The 26646-nt window shown below is 38.8% G+C and overlaps 1 pseudogene; it reads right to left on the reverse strand.

The window, feature by feature from the left end:
* Positions 1–216: 216 nt before the first annotated feature.
* On the reverse strand, positions 217–2618 carry LOC117975109 (ankyrin repeat domain-containing protein 33B-like; annotated as a pseudogene).
* Between the last annotated feature and the right edge of the window lie 24028 nt (positions 2619–26646).

Genomic DNA, 26646 nt, shown 5'->3' on the forward strand with positions numbered 1-26646 from the left:
AAGGGAGCCTTTTAGGCAACATGCCCGCTAGGTGTACTGATTGCTAGGGTGGCTGGTATCAGGCGAATCGATGTGGCTCCCCCAGCCCCTTCCTGGGAGCATTCTGGAAAGACAGCGTGGAAACGCGCGCCGCCTGGTGGTCCCCGGAGCGGCCATGGTGCCTAGCCCCGCGGCCTCCCCCTGCCCTCGAACCCCGTGTCAAGCACCCGCGGATTCTCACTTCCTCTTCTTCCAGGGCGGCGGGCCCTTCTCCTGCACCTTGGCCTGGCGCTTCTTCTTGGCCTCCTCAGCCTCCGGTTTCTCCTCCGTGGCCACCTTGTAAGGCCACTTGGGTATCCGCAGGTGGCCACTGTCCTTGGTGCTGCCCTTCCACGCCGGCCTCTGGGGCTGGAAGGTGGGCGCGGGCGCCTTGCTGAGGCGGATCCGGGGCACCACCACGCCGGGCCATAAGCTGCTCTGCCACAGGCGCTGCAGGGACAGGAGACTGGCCTTCCGTGGGGCGGGGTCGGCAGAGCCCCAGGACCCTGGCAGCGGGACAGGTGGGAGGCCGGCTCTTGGGGAGCCCTCCCGGGAACCCGCGGCCTCTGGGCAGGGCCGCTTGTGCTGCTCTGCGCCCTCAGCTTCTCCGGCCCCCTGCGCCTGCCTCCCCAACCCCCGCCGCGTCGCCAGAATTTCCTGAGCCGTCTGGATTTCCTGCACCGCCAGTCGCCTCTTCCCCACGCACAGGGAGCTCTGGGGGCACACGGTCTGGCACGCGAGGGCCACGGCGGGGCTGTTAGAGGCTGGTGGTCATCCTGACCATGTGGTCCAGGGCGCCCCGGTCCTCCGGGCCACAGGTGGAGCGCGGCGTCAGCGCGGACTGCTCGCAGTCCCTGACCCTCTGCAGGCAGTTCTTCGAGCCCTCGATCATTGGCGCCCTCTCGTGGAGCGGAGGCAGCTCAAGCTGGTACTTTTTCCCCAACCGCTGCTGGCAGGGGCGCTCCAGGAGCCTCTGCATGAGGCGGACGTGTAAGTGGCCACTCCTCTGGCAGCATCCCACGGCGGGGACCCTCGCGTGGACACCCGCCCCTGCCAGCTCAGGGCTCGGATGCCACTGGTTCCACCCTGCATGGCGGCTTTCAACCCGAACGCGTCCATCCTTCAAGGTCAAGACCCAGGACATAGTTCAACAAGTAGTTGGTGATGATAGAGTGCTCTGACTGGGCCAGAACAGCCTCTTAAGTAAAACAGCGCAGGAAAGTCATGAAGCAGATGTTCAGCTCCTTTCCTCATTTTCACTTTAATTCCGTGATGCCTCTGTGTCTGTCTGACAACATCTCTCCTGGGGTCTGGGACTCTGCTGGTCTTCAATGCCTACTGAGAAGGGTTCCTGGCCATCATCAGGCATGAAAACCAGAAAGCCCTCCGTCCTCAATGTGGGATCCCTGGGCAAGCGGCATCAGCCTCACCAGGAAACCTGTTCTTCTGCTCATTCTTGGGCCCCACCCCAGGCCTATTCAAAGAAAGACTCCAGCGGCCGGGTTTGGCAGCCTGTGTTTCCACCAGATCTGTGTTAAAGCTCAAAAGAACCAGCCCAGGTGATGCTGACGCAGGAAGCGCAAGGCTGAGAGCCAGTGTCTAAGGCAACTGTGCCCATGAGGCCAGGGGCAGCTTCTGCCTGTGCAGCTATGATTAGGGTTGCGTTCCCCTCCCTGTCCTGCCAGTTGACTTCGATGTGGTGGCACTCAGCTAAGGCCACCAGGGTATATCCACAAAGCCGTGGTAGCAGGCGACATCAAGGCCGGTCTAGCCATTGTGTTCAGTCTCCTGCGTCTTCTCAACGCTCCCCCCCCGCCGCACCAACGTCTGCAGCAGCCCCACGCCTCCAATACGACCTCCTCCAGGACGCCCTCCTCCAGGACGCACTCCAAGCCCTCGACACCATGCTCCTCCTCCTCCTGGAAAGGGTAGAAAGAGTCGTCCCAGGCGATGCTGCAGGTGTCGGGCAGACTGGAGAAGTCCTGGAACTCTTTGCAGTCAGCACGGTCCACCTCGACCTGTGTGCCTAGGAGTGGGGACGGCGGTGACGGGGTCACGCAGCGCACCCCGCCACCCTGTGGCTGGGTCCCAGCCAGCAGCACCATGTTGGTGGCTGGAGGCGTGCGCGGGGGGCCGAGGCTCTGTCTGGGAAAGTCTGTTGCGCGTCAAGGTCCCTGCTTCTTGCTTCTGCATCCCCAGGGAAGCCCTAGCTCTGGCACCCAGCCCGGTGGAAACCTCCCTTCTTTTACATTATTAAGTTTTTTTATTTTAATTTTTTAGGACATTGATAAAATCACTTTCTGATTTTTGAGATTAAAAATTAAATAATTTTCAAGTTTACCCTTTTTAAAATTTTTCACTATTTTCATGCTTTTATTTTTTGTATATTTTAATTATTGTAATGATATCTTCAATTATTACGGAGGATTTCAGAAAAGTATTTTCACATAATAAAGTCTAATTAATTAACTCTTATTTATTCTCTCCTCTATCTCAAATGCGTACTTTAACCTTTGAGAACGCTTTATGTTTTGAGACTCTTGTTACTTACGTGACATTTTAACTATTATTCTTCACTCTTCTAGTGAATTTTTAATGTCATTCAAAGGGTACATCTTTCTATAGTGAGAATTAGACAGTTCTCAAAAATGTTCTCAAGTATTAGGAATTTCACCTTCCAATGGTATGTTAAGTATGTTCTCCTTCTCTTCTAATGCATATTCCCCGCCCCCCGCCCCCTGCTAATTTTGTATTTGAAGTAAAGACAAAGTTTTACCATGTTGAACAGGCCAGTCTTGAACTCTTGACCTCAAGTGATCCACCTGCCTAGGCCTCCCAAATGCTGGGATTACAAAAACAGCAACTAAATGCTGGAATGGTGACTGGGAACTTGTCTGGAGTCTCCATTGATTATCCTCCCCATAACAAGGCAGAAAGCCTTCCTCAGAATTATCTGGACTGACATTACTCATTGTCCAGACCTATTAACAGACTCCTGCAACCAGAGCTGTGAGTCTCAAATGTGCTCTTCAATAATGCAGTAGAAGGTCTGAGTTTCCACATAGTAGTATCCTTGAATGCCTGGAGAATTTTAAGGCATAAGAACGTACTGATCCTATGAACTATATGTTATGTAAAATCTCAGGTTATGTGAGGTGTTTGGACAAATTAAGTGTCAGGGTGATATCCACTATTGAGACAGAAAATGAGTCTAAAGAATTGAGACCTCAAAGTCCAGAATGAGAAAAAATTGTTTTGCTTAGAGCCTCCTTATAATTGTCTTACTTGTTTTATAGATATAAGCACTAGAGGACAAGCTCTACCTGATATAGCTGGCCTAGACATATGCAGATTTATTAATTGTAGAAGAAAGAATTATACCTTTCAAGTAAAATGGCTACCAAAAATAATTAGTTGCTGTTTTTGAGACAAGTTCTCACTTTGTCACTCAGGCTGGAGTGCAATGGCACAAACAGAACTCACTGCAGTTTTATACTCCTGGACTCAAGCAATCCTCCCAACTCAGCCTCCTGAGAAGCTGGGACAACAGGTGCACACCACCACTCAAGGCTAATTTTCTGTTTATTTTTTGGTAGAGATAAGCTCTTACTCTGTTGCCCAGGCTGATATCAAACTCCTGGCCTCCAGTGATTTTTCTGCCTTGGCCTGCCAAAGCACTGAGATTATAAGTATGGCCACTGTAACCAGCTTTAGATCAATTTTATTTAATACAGATAGCTTCCCAACTAAAAATATTTCATTAGAATTCTCTTAATTCAGCAAAGCAATGTTATTACTGACCCAGTCTTCAATTATTTTCAGCTTACATGCAGGAAGAAAATTACCTTTATTTTTAAATTTGTTTTATTTTATATTTTCAAGGTGCACAGTATGTCGTTTTGAGATACATGTGCATCAGGAAATGATTTCTATAATGAGGAAAATTAACAAATCTATCATATCACTTAGCTCTGCTTCTTTTTGATGATAAGAACACCAAAAATCTAGTCCCTCAGAATATTTCCCAAAAACAATACAAGATTATCTAATATACCTACAGGTTGTACATCAGATTCATTTATTCTACATTACTGCACCTTTACAACTTTTGCCCTTCATTTACCTATTTTCTTCCCACCAATGTAACCACCTTTTTGAATGTATGAAACTTATAAAAATAGATTTCAAATATGAGTGGGACCATGAGGTATTTTTCTCTGTGTGTCTGTCTTATTTCACTTAGGAAACCTACCATTTACATGTCTCCTAAATTTAGTACAGAAATAAAGTGCTAGTCAAGAATGTGTCTCTGTTTTGTTAGATTAATTTTTTTCCAAGTTATCCTCTTTATCAATTTTTACTTTTTGTTCTATGGAAGGGTGTAAATTCTTGTATTAAAAAAACGGTAACCAGGCTATTGATAAATAATTCTTTTAGGGATAAAAATCTCAGGAAGTTCAAGATTTATGTATTAATGATTGACAATATTCTTAGTGGTCTCTCTTTGATTTATTTCAATTGTAAGTAAGTCTTGGTGATATGCTAACATAAATTATGATAGGTGAAGAGAATAAATAAAGTAAGTACCTCTAGGAAAATCAACACAATAAGATTATCTTTGTTAAATGGCTAAGAACATATGGTAAATTGACACAAAAACTGCTTCATCTTCCAAAATCAGAGTCAAATACTAAATGATTGTAAAGTAGCTAATTCTGTCTTTCTGCCAAAGTGAATCTGAGCTAAATTAGAAGAATGTCAGGAATAAAATTTTTCCTTGAAATCTAGCAACAAATAATGTAATTAAATGATGAGGCTTTGACTGTTGCATTGAGTTTTAGCATCAACAGAAAAGCTCACAAAACATAGGTGAAAATCAAAAAGGAGTGCTGGGTTAGAGCCCTGAGGTGAGTAATTTTATCATCTCAGATCACTTGGAAAAAAGCAGCGAGTCCAAAGAAACTGGTGATAAGATTTCTCTCTGCTAACCCCTAATGTTCTGCATGAAATATGTGGAGGCAGAAGAGAGACAGTTTATTATAGTCTACATGGCATGGAGTGAAGGAATAAGAGAATATTTCTGATAAGCATTTTCAAAATTTGGAGAATCATTCCTATCCAAATCATTCATTTAAGGGACTAAAATACAAATAAGATGTTTCTTGCCACATAACCCTCAGCTAGCCAGGCTCTAAAAAGGATGACACTGGACACCTCGACAGTGGTAAAAAGCAGGGTTTACTCACTCTTGAATAACTAAGAACTGGTGCTAACCTTAGGCAGCAGCTTATCTATTTGGTTGAGGTTCAGCTATGTTTCATTGAACAAATCTCTTGGGTTATTTTCAGTTGTGCCAGTCATTTAATTTGTTTTCTGAATCAAATGATAAGAATTAATATGGTTTAGAGTGTAAACATCATTCCCAGATACATTACAACTTGGTGTCTCATCTGCCTAATCTTGAACGTTTAGGGTGGGAATAAAAGCATTGTGAGAAACACCAGGTGATTTCCTTAAGGCCAAATACTCTTGTCCCTCCTACTTTTTTCCGGCTTTCCTGCTGCATGGGACACAGCAATAAATGGGAGTTTCCTGCACACAGAGGTAAAATTCACTTGTTGAAGATGTCAGTCTTCTTCTTGGCCAACTCCTATATTGGCACAAACATGTTGGAGAAATGCACCTACTGAATCATTTCTAAGTCAATAATCTATTTTGGGTTGTTTAACATGTATAAAATAGTGAGTGATTCATTTACATTTAGGTTAATTTGAGGACATGGCAAGATCAGAAGTTTTGGGAATCTAGGCTCACATTGATATTACTTTGAGGTCCACTCATTTGTGTAACACTTTCTGGGAAAGATGACTGAGTAGGTTATTTGAAGTTACCATAGAGCATAGACTCTCTGGGCCTCTTCTCCCTTCACTTCTGGAGAGAATGTCTTCAAGACTCAGACTTCACCAGGACATTAATTAATGACAAAATGACTAACTGGGTTTTTCATTACAGAAGAAATAGAAAATGCTTTCTAGATGGTAGGGAAATAATATCTTTAGAAACTGACTCCAAATTTCACACTGAACTTGGTGAAAGATGCATCTTGTGAAATGTCCCACATATTTCTATTTTTTTACAGGGTTTTGGAGACATATTACACAGGTGAGTGTTTACCTAGATTTTAGCATAGATTCTTTCAGTTTCCATGAATGTCAAAGCAGCCTTTACCAAAGTCATGGCATAAATGATTAAGATATTGATACTACCTTTTTTTTGCATCTGCTTTCACTCTTACACCAGAAAAGACAAGAACACTAAATAAATAAATAAATAAATAAATAGTGAAATAAAAAAATGTTTATTCCTGATTTTGTTTTATTGCTTAAAGGCCTGCATAGGTGAAAGATAAAGTTTTGTTTTGTGGATGGTGAGAAAGTCACCAGAGGAAGCAGGAGAGAAGTGGGGGAAATATTTTAGCAGTGAAAAATTGATGATTTGTTGTTCATACCTACATACATATCAGTTAACAGTCCTGAAAAATAGGTTGAAAAAACTGTGGAGTGTTAGAACTGTGTAAGTCTCTAGGGAAGCTTGTTTCTAAAAGGCAGGTGTAGCTGCCTAGAACAAGTTTCACATTCTTTATCTTGAAAAGGAAACAGCAGATGCAGCAGTCTCCCCAGAACCCTGCTATTTCAGACAAAGATGTCAGGGGAGTCTGCCAAGAAGTGGAACTCAGAATTTCATTTCCAAATATTCTCAAGGCCATAAGGCTAAGGAACCTTACACATGTGGGGCAGAAAAAAAGAAAGATCAGACTGAATTCTGACTCAGACTCTCCCACTATGCTTTAAACTTTGGAAACTATAAATAGAAATTAATTCCAAAAAGGAAGTAATAATTTTTGAATAATCAAATTTGTGGATTCAAAGGATTCTCATGAAATGTCTTTTAAATAGGAATAGTGATTTTTATTTGTTTTATGGCTGTAGATGTTGTAACTGCAGGTTTTTCCTTGCAGGAGTGAGTCCGTGCTGCTGGACATGCCCCAGCCTCTGAATCTAGAGCTCAGGGCAGGGCCCATCACTGGACTGAGGGACAGGCTCAACCAATTCTGAGGTAAGTCTCCACCCATAGCCAGTGCTCCCACTATCTAAATATTATTATTGTTAGGACCACATAGGTAATATTTCACCCTTTATCAAATATTTTACTTCCTTATAGACATAAGTGAACAACATAATCATGCAACCCTTTTGTATCTGTGTCTGTATAGTCAGATTTATAGCATTAAGTTTGAAAGATAGTGAAAAACAAATACATTTTGGCCTATTATGTACTGAGTAATGTAATGGGAAAAAGGAGTAGTGTAGCAAATTTTAAAAAGGAGCAAATGGAACAATGCTCAGAATGAAGATGAGTTATTTAATGTTAAATACAAAATTTTACATTTCCTTAGTGTATTCATTTGAACAGCTAAGAATTGTTCTTTTGGGGATTATGGTTTACTGGGGATTGCTGGGGGTTTTTAATTTTTTAAATGAATATGTATCATGTATTGCAAAAAAAATTAGTTAATGGGTAAACATAAAAAGAAGAAATCATTTTGCGAATACAAGTAAAATTACAAACAAAAAGAAGTTCAGGTTAATTGCAATATGAAAAGCTACAGGTTAAGTTTAAAATCCAGCTTCAGCCCCAAGCTAGCATGGAGGACCACAGAGAGACTGGTAAAAGATTTTACAGAAATCTGCTTTAAATTGTCACTTATGACATGTACTTACGGATTTTTATCCAGTCATCAACAGCAGTTCTTGAGTAACTGAAAATCTTCACATTCTTTCCAAAATGATAGCACTAGTTTTTAAGAATAAGAAACATTTCTAAATAATGATCTTGATAACAGCATACTATTTAGGGCATTTAATGTGCAAGTTTTGCTTTGAAAATTGGATTGAAAGAAGTTGGTCTTATATTTGTCTCTCAATATGTAAGATTTCAAAGCATTTTTAATATCGGTGGTTAGTGTTTTGTTTGTCTTTTAGTTAAATTAATCATCTCCATGTTTTATTAGAAGTTACAAGCAAAATCGTCCTTGTGACTTTACATTTCCTGGTAAATTAACTTCTCAATAGAACAATTTTTGCTTATTGACACATGTCTATGTATGTTTTGCTTCTTTCTCTTTTATTTATTTATTTATTTTTGCAGTGGATATTAATCTGAATCATGATGAGCCAACAGTCGTATCTTTCGATGTGGAGATTTGAGAAACATTTGTATTGGATGTGACCGTCAAAATCCGCCACATATCACTGCAACACCTACAAGTTTTCTTGCATGGGGTGCTCAGACTTTCACCTCCAGCAAATATTACTGGGAGGTCCATGTGGGGGACTCTTGGAGTTGGGCTTTTGGTGTCTGTAATAAGTATTGGAAAGGGAAGAATCAGAATGACAATATATATGGAGAGGAGGGACTCTTTAGTCTTGGATGTGTCAGGAATGACATTGAGTGCAGTCTCTTTACCACCTCCCCACTTACACTGCAATATGTCCCAAGACCTTCCAGCCGCATAGGATTATTCCTGGATTGTGAAGCTAGAACTGTGAGCTTCATTGATGTTAATCAAAGCTGCCCTATATACACCATCCCTAATTGCGCCTTCTCACATTCCTCTCAGGCCTGTCTTTCGGTGTGTTCACCTCTGACCAGAGATAGATCAGAAATGTGTTCATCTGCTATGAGAACCCCTTTACTCCAGGAAGCCCTCTTCCTTGTGCCTTATCAAACAGGACAAATAGGTTCTGTTTTATGTCTTGAATTGCATTCTAATGTTATTAAAACTCATTTATTGTGTTACTATTAAAAATGGTAAAAACACTAAAAGTACATGTATTGGTTCTTTATTAATTTTTGAAAAATCTTTATTCATGATCATGGCATAAAATATATTCTGTTTTTTTGTTGTTGTTGTTTATTTCTGACTGCCACTGAGTGAAATAATAGATGACAGAAATGTCTGAATGGAGTTAAAATCAATGGAAGAGAGTCGAGATCTTTTGCTTCACGCAAAAGCTTGGAGTGAAGTCTTAATGACAGCTGGGAAATGTTTTTCTTTCTCTTTACCTAACTATATCGCACTTACCCATCACTTTTCATTTTACTAATCTATCCTGTGAGTTAATATTATTTGACCTTCCATGCTGGGCTTCATTTTGGAATTCTCACCCCATAGATAAATAATCCTGCATTATTAGTGTGCTCTTCTACATTGAAATACACAAGGTGCTCAGAACAATGCTGGATTAATTGAATTTTAAAAAATAACTAAATATTGATTCCTACCTCAGAACACACACAATCATTTCCAAATAGAGTCAAGTCCTGAAGGTAAGGGGAACATGACACAATATTCTCATAAGGATTTCTTAACCAGGACAAAAATTAACAATTAAAAAAATTAGTTGGTTTACATTAATGACGACTTCTGTGTTTCAAAAAACATGATACAAGAATTGAAATGAAAACAATTAGCAGAGAAAGATATTCACCCGAACACATATAAAATAAAATACAATAAATGTGCATGATGAATACTTAAGATGTATTTTAAGTATTTTTCCAGATTCTTCCAGAGTGGCATAGAATAAACTTGGATGGCAAATATCCACTTGCAGATTCTACAAAAAGAGTGTTTCAAAACTGCTCTATCAAAAGGAAGATTTAACTTTGTGAGTTGGATGCAATCATCACAAAGGAGTTTCTGAGAATGCTTCTGTCTAGTTTTTATGTGAAGATATGTCCTTTTCTACCATAGGTCTCAAAGCGCTCCAAATATTCACTTGCAGATTCTACAAAAGAGAGTTTCAAAACTGCTCTAAAAAAGGAAAGTTCAAATCTGTGTGTTGAATGCACATATAAAAAAGGAGTTTCTGAGAATGCTTCTGTCTATATTTTATGTGAAGATATTGCTGTTTCCAGTGAAGGACTCAAGCTAGTCGAAATATATATTTGAAAATTGTACAAAAAGAGTGTTCCAAAACTGCTATATCAAAAGTGAGGTTCAACTCTGTGAGTTGAATGAACACAAAACAAAGAAGTTCAGGAGAATGCTTTTGTCTAGTTTTTATATGAATATATAGCCATTTCCAGCCAAGGCCTCAAAGCAGTCCAAATATGCAGTTGCATATTCTACAAAAAGAGTGTTTCAAACCTGCTCTGTGAAAAGTTATGTTCAACTCTCTGAGATGAATGCACACGTAACAAGAAGTTTCCGGGAATGCTTCTGTCTAAATTTTATGTGAAAATATTCCCGTTTCCAACGAAGGCCTCAAAGCAGTCCAAATATTCTCTTGCAGATTCTACAAAAAGAGTTTTTCAAAACTGCTCTATCAAAAAGAAGTTGCAATTCTGTGGTTTGAATGCACACATAACAAAGTTGTTCCTGAGAATGCTTCTGTCTAGTATTTATGTGAAGATATTTCCGTTTCCAACGAAGTCCTCAAAGGAATCCATATATCCACTTGCACATTCTACCAAAAGAGTGTTTCAAAACTGCTCCATCAAAAGGAAGGTTCAACTCCTTGAGTTGAATGCACACATCACAAAGGAGTTTCTGAGAATGCTTCTATCTAGTTTTTATGTGAAGATATGCCCGTTTCAGCTGTAGGCCTCAAATTGCTCCAAATATCCAATTGCAGATTCTACAAAAAGAGTATTTCAAAACTGCTCTATCAAAAGGAACATTCAACTCTGTGAGTTGAATGCAATTATCACAAAGAAGTTTCTGAGAATGCTTCCGTCTATATCTTATATGAAAATACTTGCTTTTCTAACAGAGGCCACAAAGCGCTCCAAATATCCACTTGCAGATCCTACAAAAAGAGTGTTTCAAAACTGCTCTGTCAAAAGGAAGGTTCAGTTCTGTGAGTTGAATGCACACAGAACAAAGTAGATTTGGAGAATCGTTCTGTCTAATTTTAATGTGAAGATATTCTCATTTCCAATTAAGGCCTCAAAGCAGTCCAAATACCCACTTGCACATACTACAAAAAGATTGTTTCAAAACTGCCCTATCAAAAAGAAGGTTCCACTCTGTGAGTGGAATACACACATAACAAAGAAGTTCCTGAGAATGCTTCTGTCTAGAGTTTATGGGAAGAAATTCCCATTTCCAAAGAAGGCCTCAAAGCAGTCAAAATATCCACTTGCAGATTGTACAAAAACAGTGCATCAAAACTGCTCTATCAACAGAAAGGTTCAACTCCGTGAGATGAATGCACAAATAACAAAGAAGTTTCTGAGAATGCTTCTGTCTAGTTTTTATGTGAAGAATTCCGGTTTCAACCGTAGGCCCCAAAGTGTTCCAAATATCCACTTGCAGATTCTACAAAAGGAGCATTTCAAAACTGCTCTATCAAAAGGAAGGTTCAACTCTGTGAGTTGAATGCACACATAACAAAGAAGTTTCTGAGAATGCTTCAGTCTAGATTTTATGTGAAGATATTCCCGTTCGCAAAGGAGGCCTCAAAGCAGTCCAAATTTCCGCCTGCAGATTCTACAAAAAGAGTGTTTGGAAACCGGTCTATGAAAAGGTATGTTCAACTATGTGAGTTGAATGCACACATCACAAAGAAGTTTCTGAGAATGCTTCTGTCTAGTTTTCATGTGAAGATATTCCCGTTTCCAACGAAGGCCTCAAAGCAGTCCAAATATCCACTTTCAGATTCTACAAGAAGAGAGTTTCAAAACTGCTCTATCAAAAGGAAGGTTCAAATCTGTGAGTTGAATGCACACATAACAAAGAAGTTCCTGAGAATGCTTCTGTCTAGTTTTTATGTGAATATATTCCCTTTTTGAGTGAAGGCCTCAAAGCAGAACAAATATCCAGTAGCAGATTCTACCAAAAGAGTGTTTCAAAACTGCTCTATCAAAAAGAAGGTTCAACTCTGGGATTTGAATGCACACATAACAAAGAAGTTCCTGAGAATGCTTCTGTCTAGTATTTATGTGAAGATATTACCGTTTCCAATGGAGGCCTCCAAGCAGTCCACATATCCACTTGCAGATACTACAAAAATAGTGTTTCAAAACTTCTCTATCAAAAGGAAGGTTCAATTCTGTGAGTTGAATGCACACATCACAAAGAAGTTTCTGAGAATAATTCTGTCTAGTTTTTATGTGAAGATATTCCCGTTTCAACCGTAGGCCTCAAAGTGCTCCAAATATTCACTTGAAGATTCTACAAAAAGAGTGTTTCAAAATGGCTTTATCAAAAGGAAGATTCAACTCTGTGAGTTGAATGCACACATAACAAAGAAGTTTCTGAGAATGGTTCTTTCTAGTTTTTATGTGAAGATATTCCGATTTCCAAAGAAGGCACCAGAGCAGTCGAGATATCCACTTGCAGATTGTACAAAAAGAGAGTTTCAAAACTGCTCTATCAAAAGGAAGGTTCAACTCTGTGAGTTGAATGCAATCATCACAAAGAAGTTTCTGAGATTGATTCTCTCTGATTTTCATGTGAATATATTCCCGTTTCCAGCGAAGGCCTCAAAGCCGTCCAAGTATGTAGTTGCAGATTCTATAAAAAGACTGTGTCAAAACTGCTCTGTGAAAAGGTATGTTCAAATCTGTCAGTTGAATGCACACATAACAAAGAAGTTTTTGAGAATACTTCTGTCTAGTTTTTATGTGAAGATACTGAAGTTTCCAACGAAGGCCTCAAAAGCTCCAAATATCCACTTGCAGATTCTACAAAAAGAGTGTTTCTAAACTGCTCTATCAAAAAGAAGGTTCAACTCTGTGACTTGAATGCACACATAACAAAGAAGTTCCTGAGAATGCTTCTGTCTAGTTTTTATGTGAAGATATTCCCGTTTCCAACGAAGGCCTTAAAGCAGTCCAAGTATCCACTTGCAGATTTTCCTAAAAAGTGTTTCAAAACTGCTCTATCAAAAGAGAGGTTCAACTCCGTGAGTTCAGTGCACACATAACAAAGAAGTTTCTGAGAGTGCTTCTGTCTAGTTTTTATGTGAAGATATTCCCGTTGCAACACTAGGCCTCAAAGTGCTCCAAATATCCACTTGCAGATTCTACAAAAACAGTGTTTCAAAACTTCTCTATCAAAAGGAAGGTTCAACTCTATGAGTTGAATGCACACATAACAAAGAAGTTCCTGAGAATGCTTCTGTCTAGTTTTCATGTGAAGATATTCCCGTTTCCAACAAAGGCCTCAAAGCAGTTGAAATAGCCACTTGCAGATGGTACAAAAAGAGTGTTTCAAAGCTATTACATCAAAAGTAAGGTTCAACTCAGTGAGTTGACTTCACACAGAACAAAGAAGTTTCTGATAATGATTCTGTCTAGTTTTTATGTGAAGATAATGATTCTGTCTAGTTTTTATGTGAAGATATTCCCATTTCAACAGTAGGCCTCAAAGTGCTCCAAATATCCACTTGCAGATTCCACAAAAAGACTGTTTCAAAAGTGCTCTATCAAAAGAAAGGTTCAACTCTATGAGTTGAATGCATACATAACAAAGTACTTTCTGAGAATGCTTCTGTCTAGTTTTAATGTTAGGATATTACCTTTTCCAATGAAGGCTTCAAAGCATTCCAAATATCCACTTGCAGATTCTTCAAAAAGGGTGTTTCAAAACCAATCTATGAAAAGGTGTGTTCAACTCTGTGAGTTGGATGCAATCATCACAAAGAAGTTTCTGAGAATGCTTTTGTCCAGTTTTTATGTGAAGATATTTCCTTTTCTACTATAGGCCTCAAAGTGCTCCAAATATCCACTTGCAGATTCTACAAAAATAGTGTTTCAAAACTGCTCTATCAAAATGAACGTTCAACTCTGTGAGTTGAATGCACACATAACAAAGAAGTTCCTGAGAATGCTTCAGTCTAGTTTTTATGTGAAGGTATTTCCGTTTCCAAAGAAGGCCCCAAAGCAATCAAGATATCCACTTGCAGATTCTACAAAAATAGTGTTTCAAAACTGCTCTACCAAAAGGATGGTTCAACACCGTGCGTTGAATGCACACATAACAAAGTAGTTTTTGAGAATGCTTCTGTCTAGATTTTACGTGATGATATTCCCGTTTCCAAAGATGGCCTCAAAGAGGTACAAATATCCACTTGCAGATTCTACAACGAGAGTGTTTCAAAACTGCTCTATCAACAGAAAGATTCAATTCCATGAGTTGAATGCTCATGTAACAAAAAAGTTTCTGAGAATGTTTCTGTCTAGTTTTTATGTAAGGATATTCCCGTTTCAACCCTAGGCCTCAGTGCTTCAAATAACCACTGGCAGTTTCTACAAAAAGAGTGTTTCAAAACTGCTCTATCAAAAGGAAGGTTCAACTCTGTGAGTTAAATGCACACATCCAAAGAAGTTTCTGAGAATGCTTCTGTCTATTTTTTATGTGAAGATATTCCTTTTCCAACGAAGGCCTCACAGCAGTCCAAATACCCACTTGCAGATTTTACAAAAAGAGTGTTTCAAAACTGCTCTATTAAAAGGTATGTTCAACTTTGTGAGTTGAATGCAGTCATCCTAAGGAAGTTTCTAACAATACTTCTATCTGGTTTTTATGGGAAGATATTTCCTTTTCTACCATAGGCCTCAAAGCGCTCCAAATATCCACTTGCAGATCCTACAAAAGGAGTGTTTCAAAAGTGCTCTATCAAAAGGAACGTTCAACTCTGTGAGTTGAATGAACACAAAACAAAGAAGTTCCGGAGAATGCTTTTGTCTAGTTTTTATGTGAATATATTACCGTTTCCAGATAAGGCCTCAAAGCAGTCCAAATATGCAGTTGCATATTCTACAAAAAGAGTGTTTCAAAACTGCTCTGTGAAAAGTTATGTTCAACTCTGTGAGTTGAATGCACACATAACAAGTAGTTTCCGGGAATGCTTCAACGAAGGCCTCAAAGCAGTCCAAATATTCTCTTGCAGATTCTACAAAAAGAGTTTTTCAAAACTGCTCTATCAAAAAGAAGTTTCAACTCTGTGGCTTGAATGCACACATAACAAAGATGTTCCTGAGAATGCTTCTGTCTAGTATTTATGTGAAGACATTCCCGTTTCCAACGAAGTCCTCAAAGGATTCCACATATCCACTTGCACATTCTACCAAAAGTGTGTTTTGAAAGTGCTCCATCAAAAGGAAGGTTCAACTCCGTGAGCTGAATGCACACATCACAAAGGAGTTTCTGAGAATGCTTCTGTCTAGTTGTTATGTGATGATATGCCCGTTTCAACCGTAGGCCTCAAATTGCTCCAAATATCCTTTTGCAGATTTCACAAAAAGAGTATTTCAAAACTGCTCTATCAAAAGGAACATTCAACTCTGCGAGTTGAATGCAATTATCACAGAGAAGTTTCTGAGAATGCTTCTATTTCTTATGTGAAAATACTTGCTTTTCTAAGAGAGGCCACAAAGCGCTCCAAATATCCACTTGCAGAGCCGACAAAAAGAGTGTTTCAAAATTGCTCTGTCAAAAGGAATGTTCAACTCCGTGAGTTGAATGCACACAGAACAAAGTAGTTTTTGAGAATGCCTCTGTCTAGTTTTTATGTGAAGATATTCCCATTCCCAATGAAGGCCTCAAAGCAGTCAAAATATCCACCTGGAGATACTACAAAAAGATTGTTTCAAAACTGCTCTATCAAAAAGAAGGTTCCACTCTGTGAGTGGAATGCACACATAACAAAGAAGTTCCTGAGAATGCGTCTGTCTAGAGTTTATGGGAAGAAATTCCCGCTTCCAACGAAGGCCTCAAAACAGTCAACATGTCCACTTGCAGATTGTACAAAAAGAGTGTATCAAAAGTGCTCTATCAACAGAAAGCTTCAACTCCGTGAGATAAATGCACAAATAACAAAGAAGTTTCTGAGAATCCTTCTGTCTACTTTTTATGTGAAGAAATCCCGTTTCAACTGTAGGCCTCAAAGTGCTCCAAATATCCACTTGCAGATTCTACAAAAGGAGTGTTTTAAAACTGCTCTATCAAAAGGAAGGTTCAGCTCTGTGACTTGAATGCACACATAACAAAGAAGTTTCTGAGAATGCTTCTGTCTAGTTTTTATGTGAAGATATTCCCATTTCCAACGGAGGCCTCAAAGCAGTCCAAATTTCCACTTGCAGATTCTACAAAAAGAGTGTTTGGAAACCGCTCTAAGAAGAGGTATGTTCAACTCTGTGAGTTGAATGCAATCATCGCAAAGAAGTTTCTGAGAATGCTTCTGTCTAGTTTTTATGTGAAAATATTTCCTTATCTACCATAGGCCTCAAAGCGCTCCAAATATCCACTTGCAGTTTCTACAAAAAGAATGTTTCAAAACTGCTCTATCAAAAGGAAGGTTCAAATCTGTGAGTTGAATGCACACATAACAAAGGTGTTCCTGAGAATGCTTCTGTCTCGTTTGCATGTGAAGATATTCTCCTTTCCATCGAAGGCCTCAAAGCAGTCCCAATATACACTTGCACATTCTACAAAAAGAGTTTTTCAAAACTGCTCTATCGAAAGGAAGGTTCAACTCTGTGAGCTGAATGCACACATAACAAAGAAGTTTCTGAGAATGACTCTGTCTAGTTTTTATGTGTAGATATTTCCGTTTCCAATGAAGGCCTCAAAGGAGTCCAAATATCCACTTGCATATTCTACAAAAAGATTGTTTAAAAACTGCTCTATCAAAAGGAAGGTTCAAGTCTGTGAGTTGAATGGACACATAAAAAAGTAGTTTCTGAGAATGCTTTTGTCTAGATTTTATGTGAAGATAATCCTGTTTCCAACAAAGTCATCAAATCAGTCCAAATATCTACTTGCAGATTGTACAAAAAGAGTGTTTCAAAACTGCTCTATCAAAAGTAAGGTTCAAATCTGTGAGTTGAATGCACACATTACAAAGAAATTCCTGAGAATGCTTCTGCCTTCTTTTTATGTGAATATATTCCCGTTTCCAGCGAAGGCCTCAAAGCAGTCCAAATATGCAGATGCAGTTTCTACAAAAAGAGTGTTTCAAAGCTGCTCTGTGAAAAGGTATGTTCAATTCTGTGAGTTGAATGCACACATAACAAAGAAGTTTCTGAGAGTCCTTCTGTTTAGTTTTTAAGTGAAGATAATCCCGTTTCAACCGTAGGCCTCAAATTACTCCAAATATCCACTTGCGGATTCTACAAAAGGAGTGTTTCAAAACTACTCTATGAAAAGGAAGCTTCAACTCTGTGATTTGAATGCGCATATCAAAAAGAAGTTTCTGAGAATGCTTCTGTCTAGTTTTTATGTGAAGGTATTCCTGTTTCCATCGAAGGCCTCAAAGCCGTCCAAATATTCAAATGCAGATTCTGCAAAAACAGTTTTTCTAAACTGCTCTATCAAAAGGAAGATTCAAATCTGTGAGTTGAATGTCATCATCATAAAGAAGTTTTGGAGAATGCTTCTGTCTAGTTTTTATGTGAAGATATTTCCTTTACTACCATAAGCCTCAAAGTGCTCCAAATATCCACTTGCAGATTCCACAAAAAGAGTCTTTCAAAACTGCTTTATCAAAAGGAAGGTTCAACACTGTGAGTTGAATGCACACAGAACAAAGTAGTTCCTGACAATGCTTCTCTCTAGATTTTATGTGACGATATTCCCGTTTCCAACGAAGGCCTTAAAGCAGTCCAACTATCCACTTGCAGATTCTACAAAAAGAGTGTGTCAAAACTGCTCTATCAAAAAGAAGGTTCAATTCAGTGACTTGAATGCACACATAACAAAGAATTTCCTGAGAATGCTTCTGCTAGTATTTATTTGAAGATATTCCCGTTTCCAACGAAGGCCTCAAAGCAGTCCACATTTCCACTTTGCAGATTCTACCAAAAGAGTGTTTCAAAACTGCTCTATCAAAAGAAAGTTTCAACTCTCTGAGTTGAATGCTCACATCACGAAGCAGTTTCTCAGAATGCTTCTGTCTAGTTTTTATGTGAAGATATGCCCGTTTCAAACATAGGCCTCAAAGTGCTCCAAATATCCACTTGCAGATTCTACAAAAAGAGTGTTTCAAAGCTACTCTATCAAAAGGAACATTCAAGTCTGTGAGTTGAATGCAATTATCACAAAGAAGTTTCTGAGAAAGTTTCTGTCTAGTTCTTATGTGAAGATACTTCCTTTTCTAACATAGGCCACAAAGCGCTCCAAACATCCACTTGCAGATCCTACAAAAAGAGTGTTTCAAAACTGCTCTGTCAAAAGGAAGGTTCAACGCTGTGAGATGAATGCACACGGAACAAAGCAGTTTCTGAGAATGCTTCTGTCTAGTTTTTATGTGAAGATATTCCCGTTTCCATTGAAGGCCTCAAAGCAGTCCAAATATCCACTTGCAGATTCTACAAAAAGAGTGTTTCAAAACTGCACTATCAAGAGAAAGGTTCAACTCCATGAGTTGAATGCATACATAATAAAGAAGTTTCTTAGAATGCTTCTGTCTAGTTTGTATGTGAAGATAGGGTCAAGTTTCCAATGAAGGCCTCAAAGCAGTCAAAATATCCACTTGCAGATTCCACAAAAAGAGTGTTTCAAAGCTACTCTATCAAAAGGAGGGTTCAACTCCGTGAGTTGAATGCACACATAACAAAGAAGTTCCTGAGAATGTTTCTGTCCAGTTTGTTTGTGAAGATATTCCCATTTCAACAGTAGGCCACAAAGCGCTCCAAATATCCACTTGCAGATCCTACAAAAAGAGTGTTTCAAAAATGCTCAATCAAAAGGAAAGTTCAACTCTGTGAGTTGAAAGCACACATCACAAAGAAGTTTCTGAGAATGCTTCTGTCTAGTTTTTATGTGAAGATATTTCCTTTCTACCATAGGCCTCAAAGCCCTCCAAACATCCACTTGAAGATTCTACAAAAGGAGTGTTTTAAAACTGCTCTATCAAAAGGAAGGTTCAAATCTGTGAGTTGAATGCACACATTACAAAGTTGTTCCTGAGAATTCTTCTGTCTAGGTTTTATGTGAAGATATTCCTGTTTCAAACGATGGCCTCAAAGCAGTCCTAATATCCACTTGCAGGTTGTACAAAACGAGTGTTTCAAAACTGATCTATCAGACGGAAGATTCAACTCTGTGAGTTGAATGCACACATAACAAAGAAATTCCTGAGAATGCTTCTGTCTAGTTTTTATGTGAAGATATTCCGGTTTCCAGTGAAGGACTCAAAGCAGTCCAGATATCCACTTGCAGATTCTACAAAAAGACTGTTTCAAAATTGCTCTACGAAAACGTATGTTCAACTCTGTGAGTTGAAGGCAATCATCAAAAAGAAGTTTCTGAGAATGCTTCTGTCTAGCGTTTATGTGAAGATATTTCCTATTACAAAATAGGCCTCAAAGCGCTCCAAATATCCTCTTGCAGATTCTACATAAACAGTTTTTCAAAACTGCTCTATCAAAAAGAAGGTTCAACTCTGTGATTTGAATGCACACATAACAAAGAAGTTCCTGAGAATGCTTCTGTCTAGTATTTATGTGAAGGAAGTTATTCCCGTTTCCAAAGAAGGCCTCAAAGCAGCCCAAATATCCACCTGCATATTCTACATAAAAAGTGTTTCAAAGCTACTCTATCAAAAGAAAAGTTCAAATCTGTGAGTTGAATGCAGACATCACAAAGAAGTTTCTGAGCATGCTTCTGTCTAATTTTTCTGTGAAGATATTCCCGTTTTAACCATAGGCCTCAAAGTGCTCCAAATATCCACTTGCAGATTCAACAAAAGCAGTGATTCAAAACTGCTTTATCAAAAGAAAGGTTCAACTTTGTGAGTTGAATGCACACATCACAAAGAAATTTCTGAGAATGCTTCTGTCTAGTTTTTACATAAAGATATTCCCATTTCCCACAAAGGCCTCAAAGCAACCAAGTAGCCACTTGAAGATTCTTCAAAAAGAGTGTTTGAAAAAAGCTCTGTGAAAGGCTATGTTCAACTCCGTGAGTTGAATGCAATGATCACAAAGAAGTTTCTGAGAATGCTTCGGCCTAGTTTTTATGTGAAGCTATTTCGTTTTCTACCTTAGGCCTCATAGCGCTCCAAATATCAACCTGCAGATTCCACAGAAAGAGTGTTTCAAAACTGCTCTATCAAAAAGAAGGTTCAATTCTGTGAGTTGAATGCACACATAACAAACAAGTTCCTGAGAATGCTTCTGTCTAGTTTTCATGTGAAGATATTCCCATTTCCATTGAAGGCCTCAAAGCAGTCCAAGTGTCCACTTGCAGATTCTACAAAAAGAGTGTTTCAAAACTGCTCTATCAAAAGAAAGCTTCAACTCTGTGAGTTGAATGCACACATAACAAAGAAGTTTCCGAGAATGCTTCTCTCTAGTGTTTAAGTGAAGATATTTCCGTTTCCAACGAAGGCCTCACAGCAGTCCAAATATCCACTAACAGATTCTACAAAAAGAGTGTTTCAAAACTGCTCTATGAAAAGGTATGTTCAACTCTGTGAGTTGAATGCACACAAAACAAAGACGTTTCTGAGAATGCTTCTTTCTAGTTTTTATGTGAAGATATAACCATTTCAACCATAGGTCTCAAAGTGCTCCAAATATCTACTTGCAGATTCTACAAAACTAGTGTTTTAAAATTGCTCAATCAAAAGAACAGTTCAACTCTGTGAGTTGAATGCACCTTCACAAAGTAGTTCCTGAGAATGCTTCTGTCTAATATTTATATGAAGATAATTCCTTTTCTATCGTAGGCCTCAAAGCGCTCCAAATAATCACTTTCAGATTCTACAAAAAGACTGTTTCAAAGCTGCTTTATCAATAGGAAAGTTCAAATCTGTGAGTTGAATGCACACATAACAAAGAAGTTACTGAGAATGCTTCTGTCTTCTTTTTATGTGAATATATTACCTTTTCCAGTGAAGGCCTCAAAGCTGTCCAAATATCCACTTGCAGATTCTACAAAAAGAGTGATTCAAAACTGCTATACCAAAAGATATGTTCAACTCTGTGAGTTGAAGGCCATCATCACAAAGAAGTTTTTGAGAATGCTTCTGTCTAGTTTTTATGTGAAGATATTTACTTTTCAAACATAGGCCTCAAAGCGCTCCAAGTAACCACTTTCAGATTCTACAAAAAGAGTGTTTCAAAACTGCTCTATCAAAAGGAAGGTTCAACTCTGTGAGTTGAATGTACACATCACAAAGAAGTTTCTGAGAATGCTTCTGTCTAGTTTTCATGTGAATATACTCCCGTTTCCAAAGAAGGCCTCAAAGCGCTCCAAATATCCACTTGCAGATTCTTCAAAAAGACTTCTTGAAAACTGTTCTATGAAAAGGTATGTTCAACTCTGTTAGTTGAATGCAATCATCCCAAAGAAGTTTTTGAGGATACTTCTGTCTAGTTTTTATGTGAAGATATTTCATTTTCTGCCATAGGCCTCAAAGTGCTCCAAATATCCACTTGCAGATTCTACAAAAAGAGTGTTTCAAAACTGCTCTATCAAAAAGAAGGTTCAACTCTGTGAGTTGAATGCACACATAACAAAATTTCCTGAGAATGCTTCTGAATCGTTTTCATGTGAGGATATTCCCGTTGCCAACTAAGGCCTTAAAGCAGTCCGAGTATCCACTTGAAGATTCTACAAAAAAAGTGTTTCAAAACTACTATATCAAGAGAAAGATTCAGCTCCATGAGTTCAATGCACACATAAAATATAAGCTTCTGAGAATGCTTCTGTCTGCTTTTTATGTGACGATATTCCCGTTTCCAATGAAGACCTCAAATCAGTCCAAATATCCACTTGCAGATTCTGCAAAAAGAGGGTTTGAAAACCGCTCTATGAAAAGGTATGTTCAACTCTGTGAGTTGAATGCACACATCACAAAGAAGTTTCTGAGAATGCTTCTGTCTAGTTTTTATGTGAATATATTCCCATTTCCAACGAAGGCCGCAAAGCAGTCCAAATAGTCACTTGCAGAATCTCCAAACAGAGTGTTTGAAAAGTGCTCTATGGAAGGGTATGTTCAAATCTGTGAGTTGAATGCAATCATCACAAAGAAGTTTCTGAGAATGCTTCTGTCTAGTTTTTAAGTGAATATACTCCTGTTTGCAAAGAAGGCCTCAAAGCACTCCAAATATCCACTTGCAGATTCTAAAAAAGACTAATGGAAAAAAGCTCTATAAAAAGATATGTTGAGCTCTGTGAGTTGAATGCAACCATCCCAAAGAAGTTTCTGAGAATGCTTCTGTCTAATTTTTATGTGAAGATATTTCATTTTCTACCATAGGCCTCAATGTACTCCAAATATCCACTTGCAGATTCTACAAAAAGAGTGTTTCAAAACTGCTCTATCAAAAGGAAGGTTCAACCCTGTGAGTTGAAGGCACACATAACAAAGAAGTTCCTGAGAATGCTTCTGTCTAGTTTTTATGTGAAGATATTCCCGTTTCCAACGAAGGCCTTAAAGCAGTCCAAGTATCCACTTGCAGTTTCCACAAAAAGAGTGTTTCAAAACTCCTCTATCCAAAGGAAGGTTCAACTGTGTGAGTTGAATGCACACATAAGAAAGGACTTTGTGAGAATGTTTCTGTCTAGTTTTTATGTGAAGATATTCCCGTTTCCAATGAAGGCCTCAAAGCAGACCACATATCTACTTGCAGATTCTACAAAAAGAGTGTTTGAAAACCGCTCTATGGAATGGTATGTTCAGCTCTGTGAGTTGCATGCAATCATCACAAAGAAGTTTCTGAGAATGCTTCTGCATAGTTTTTATTTGAATATATTCCCATTTCCAATGAAGGCCTCAAAGCAGTCCAAGTATCCACTTGCAGATTCTACAAAAAGAGTGTTTGAAAACGGCTCTATGGAAAGGTATGTTCAACTCTGTGAGATGAATGCAATCATCACAAATAAGTTTCTGAGAATGCTTCTGTCTAGTTTTTATGTGAAGATATTCCCGTTTCAAAGGTAAGCCTCAAAGTGCTCCAAATATCCACTTGCAGATTCTACAAAAAGAGTGTTTCAAAGCTGCTCTATCAAAAGAAAAGTTCAACTGTGTGAGTTGAATGCACACATCACAAAGCAGTTTCTGAGAATGTTTCTGTCAATTTTTTAGGTGAAGACATTCCCGTTTCCAACGAAAGCCTCAAAGCCGTCCAAATATACACTTGCAGATTCTACAAAAAGAGTGTTTGAAAACCACTCTATGAAAAGGTATGTTCATTTCTGTGAGTGGAATGCAATCATCCCAAAGAAGTTTCTGAGAATGCTTCAGTCTAGTTTTCATGTGAAGACATTTCATTTTCTACCATAGGCCTCAATGCACTCCAAATATCCACTTGGAGATTCTACAAAAAGAGTGTTTCAAAACTCCCCTATCAAAAGGCAGGTTAAGCTCTGTGAGTTGAATGCACACATAACAAAGTAGTTCCTGAGAATGCTTCTGTCTAGTTTTCATGTGAAGATATTCCCGTTTCCAACGACGTCCTCAAAGCAGTGCAAATATCCACTTGCAGATTCTACAAAAAGAGTGTTTCAAAACTATTCTATGAAAAGAAAGGTTCAACTCCGTGAGTTGAATGCACACATAACAAAGAAGGTTCTGAAAATGCTTCACTCTAGTTTTTATGTGAAGACATTTCCGTTTCAACCGTAGGCCTCAAAGTGCTCCAAATATCCACTTGCAGATTCTACAAAATGAGTGTTTCAAAACTGCTCTATAAAAAGGAAGGTTCACCTCAGTGAGTTGAATGCACACATAACAAAGAAGCTACTGAGAATGCTTCTGTTTAGTTTTTATGTGTATATATTCCCGTTTCCAGAGAAGGTCTCAAAGCAGTCCAAATATCCAGTTGCAGATTCTGCAAAAAGAGGGTTTCAAAACTCCTCTATGAAAAGGTATGTTCAACTCTGTGAGTTCAAGGAAATCATCACCAAGAAGTTTCTGAGAATGCTTCTGTCTAGTTTTTATGTGAAGATATTTCCTTTTCTACAATAGGCCTCAAAGCGCTCCAAACATCCACTTGCAGATTCTACAAAAAGTGTGTTTCAAAACTGCTCTATCAAAAAGAAGGTTCAACTCTCTGAGCTGAATGCACACATCACAAGGAAGTTCCTGAGAATGCTTCTGTCTAGTTTTCATGTGAAGATTTTCCCGTTTTCAATGAAGGCCTCAAAGCAGTCCAAATATCCACTTGCAGATTCTACAAAAAGAATGTTTCAAAACTGCTCTATCAAAAGGAAGGTTCAACACAATGAGTTGAATGCACACATCACAAAGAGTTTTCTGAGAATGCTTCTGTCTGGTTTTTATGTGAGGATATTCCCATTTCCAACAAAGGCCTCAAGGCATTCCAGATGTCCACTTGCAGATTGTACAAAAAGAGTGTTTGAAAACCGCTCTATGAAAACATGTGTTCAAATATGTGAGTTGAATGCAATCATTCCAAAGAAATTTCTGAGAATGCTTCTGTCTTGTTATTATGTGAAGATATTTCATTTTCCACAACAGGCCTCAATAGGCTCGAAATATCCACTTGCAGATTCTACAAAAAGAGTGTTTGAAAACTGCTCTATCAACAGAAGTTTCAACTCTGTGAGTTTAAAGCACACATAACAAAGAAGTTCCTGAGAATGCTTCTGTCTAGTTTTTATGTGGAGATATTCCCGTTTTCAATGAAGGCCTCAAAGCAGTCCAAATATCCATTGGCAGATTCTAGAAAAAGAGTGTTTCAAAACTCCTCTAAGAAAAGGTATGTTCAACTCTGTGAGTTCAAGGCAGTCATCACAAAGAAGTTTCTGAGAATGCTTCTGTCTTGTTTTTATGTGAAGATATTTCATTTTCTACAACAGGCCTCAGAGCGCTCCAAATATCCACTTGCCGATTCTACAAAAAGAGTGATTGAAAACTGCTCTATCAAAAGAAGTTAAAACTCTGAGTTGAAAGCACACATAACAAAGAAGTTCCTGAGAATGCTTCTGTCTATTTTTTATGTGGAGATATTCCCGTTTTCAATGAAGGCCTCCAAGCAGTCCAAACATACATTTGCAGATTCTACAAAAAGAGTGAAAGGTGCTGGGAAAACTGGCTAGCCATATGTAGAAAGCTGAAACTGGATCCCTTCCTTACACCTTATATAAAAATCAATTCAAGATGGATTAAAGACTTAAATGTTAGACCTAAAACCATAAAAATCCTAGAAGAAAACCTAGGCATTACCATTCAGGACATAGGCATGGGCAAGGACTTCATGTCTAAAACACCAAAAGCAATGGCAACAAAAGACAAAATTGACAAATGGGATCTAATTAAAGTAAAGAGCTTCTGCACAGCAAAAGAAACTACCATCAGAGTGAACAGGCAACCTACAACATGGGAGAACATTTTCACAACCTACTCATCTGACAAAGGGCTAATATCCAGAATCTACAATGAACTCCAACAAATTTACAAGAAAAAAACAACCCGATCAAAAAGTGGGTGAAGGACATGAACAGACACTTCTCAAAAGAAGACATTTATGCAGCCAAAAAACACATGAAAAAATGCTCATCATCACTGGCCATCAGAGAAATGCAAATCAAAACCACAATGAGATACCATCTCACACCAGTTAGAATGGCAATCATTAAAAAGTCAGGAAACAACAGGTGCTGGAGAGGATGTGGAGAAATAGGAACACTTTGACACTGTTGGTGGGACTGTAAACTAGTTCAACCATTGCGGAAGTCAGTGTGGAGACTCCTCAGGGATCTAGAACTGGAAATACCATTTGACCTAGCCATCCCATTACTGGGTATATACCCAAAGGACTATAAATCATGCTGCTATAAAGACACATGCACACGTATGTTTATTGTGGCATTATTCACAATAGCAAAGACTTGGAACCAACCCAAATGTCCAACAATGATAGACTGGATTAAGAAAATGTGGCACATATACACCATGGCATACTAAGCAGCCATAAAAAATGATGAGTTCATGTCGTTTGTAGGGACATGGATGAAATTGGAAATCATCATTCTCAGTAATCTATCACAAGAACAAAAAACCAAACACTGCATATTCTCACTCATAGGTGGGAACTGAACAATGAGAATACATGGGCACAGGAAGGGGAATATCACACTCTGGGGACTGTTGTGGGGTGGTGGGATGGGGGAGGGATAGCATCGGGAGATATACCTAATGCTAGATGACGAGTTAGTGGGTGCACCGCACCAGCATGGCACATGTATACATAAGTAACTAACCTGCACAATGTGCACATGTACCCTAAAACTTAAAAGTATAAAAAAAAAGAAAAAAAGAAAAAAAAAAGAATGCAAAAAAAAAAAAAAAAGAGTGTCTCAAAATTGCTCTATCAAAAGGCAGGTTCAACTCCGTGAGTTGATTGAACACATAACAAAGAAGTTTCTGAGAATGCTTCTGTCTATTTTTTCTGTGAAGATATTCCCGTTTCAACCATAGGTCTCAAAGTGCTCCAAATATCCACTTGCAGATTCTACAAAACGAGTCTTTCAAAACTGCTCTATCAAAAGGAAAGTTCAATTCTGTGAGTTGAATGCACACATCACAAAGCAGTTTCTGAGAATGCTTCTGTCTAGTTTTTATTTGAAGATATTCCCGTTTC

This window comes from Pan paniscus, chromosome 9 (genome assembly GCF_029289425.2).
Source record: "Pan paniscus chromosome 9, NHGRI_mPanPan1-v2.0_pri, whole genome shotgun sequence".
In the NCBI taxonomy this organism is placed as follows: Eukaryota; Metazoa; Chordata; class Mammalia; order Primates; family Hominidae; genus Pan; species Pan paniscus.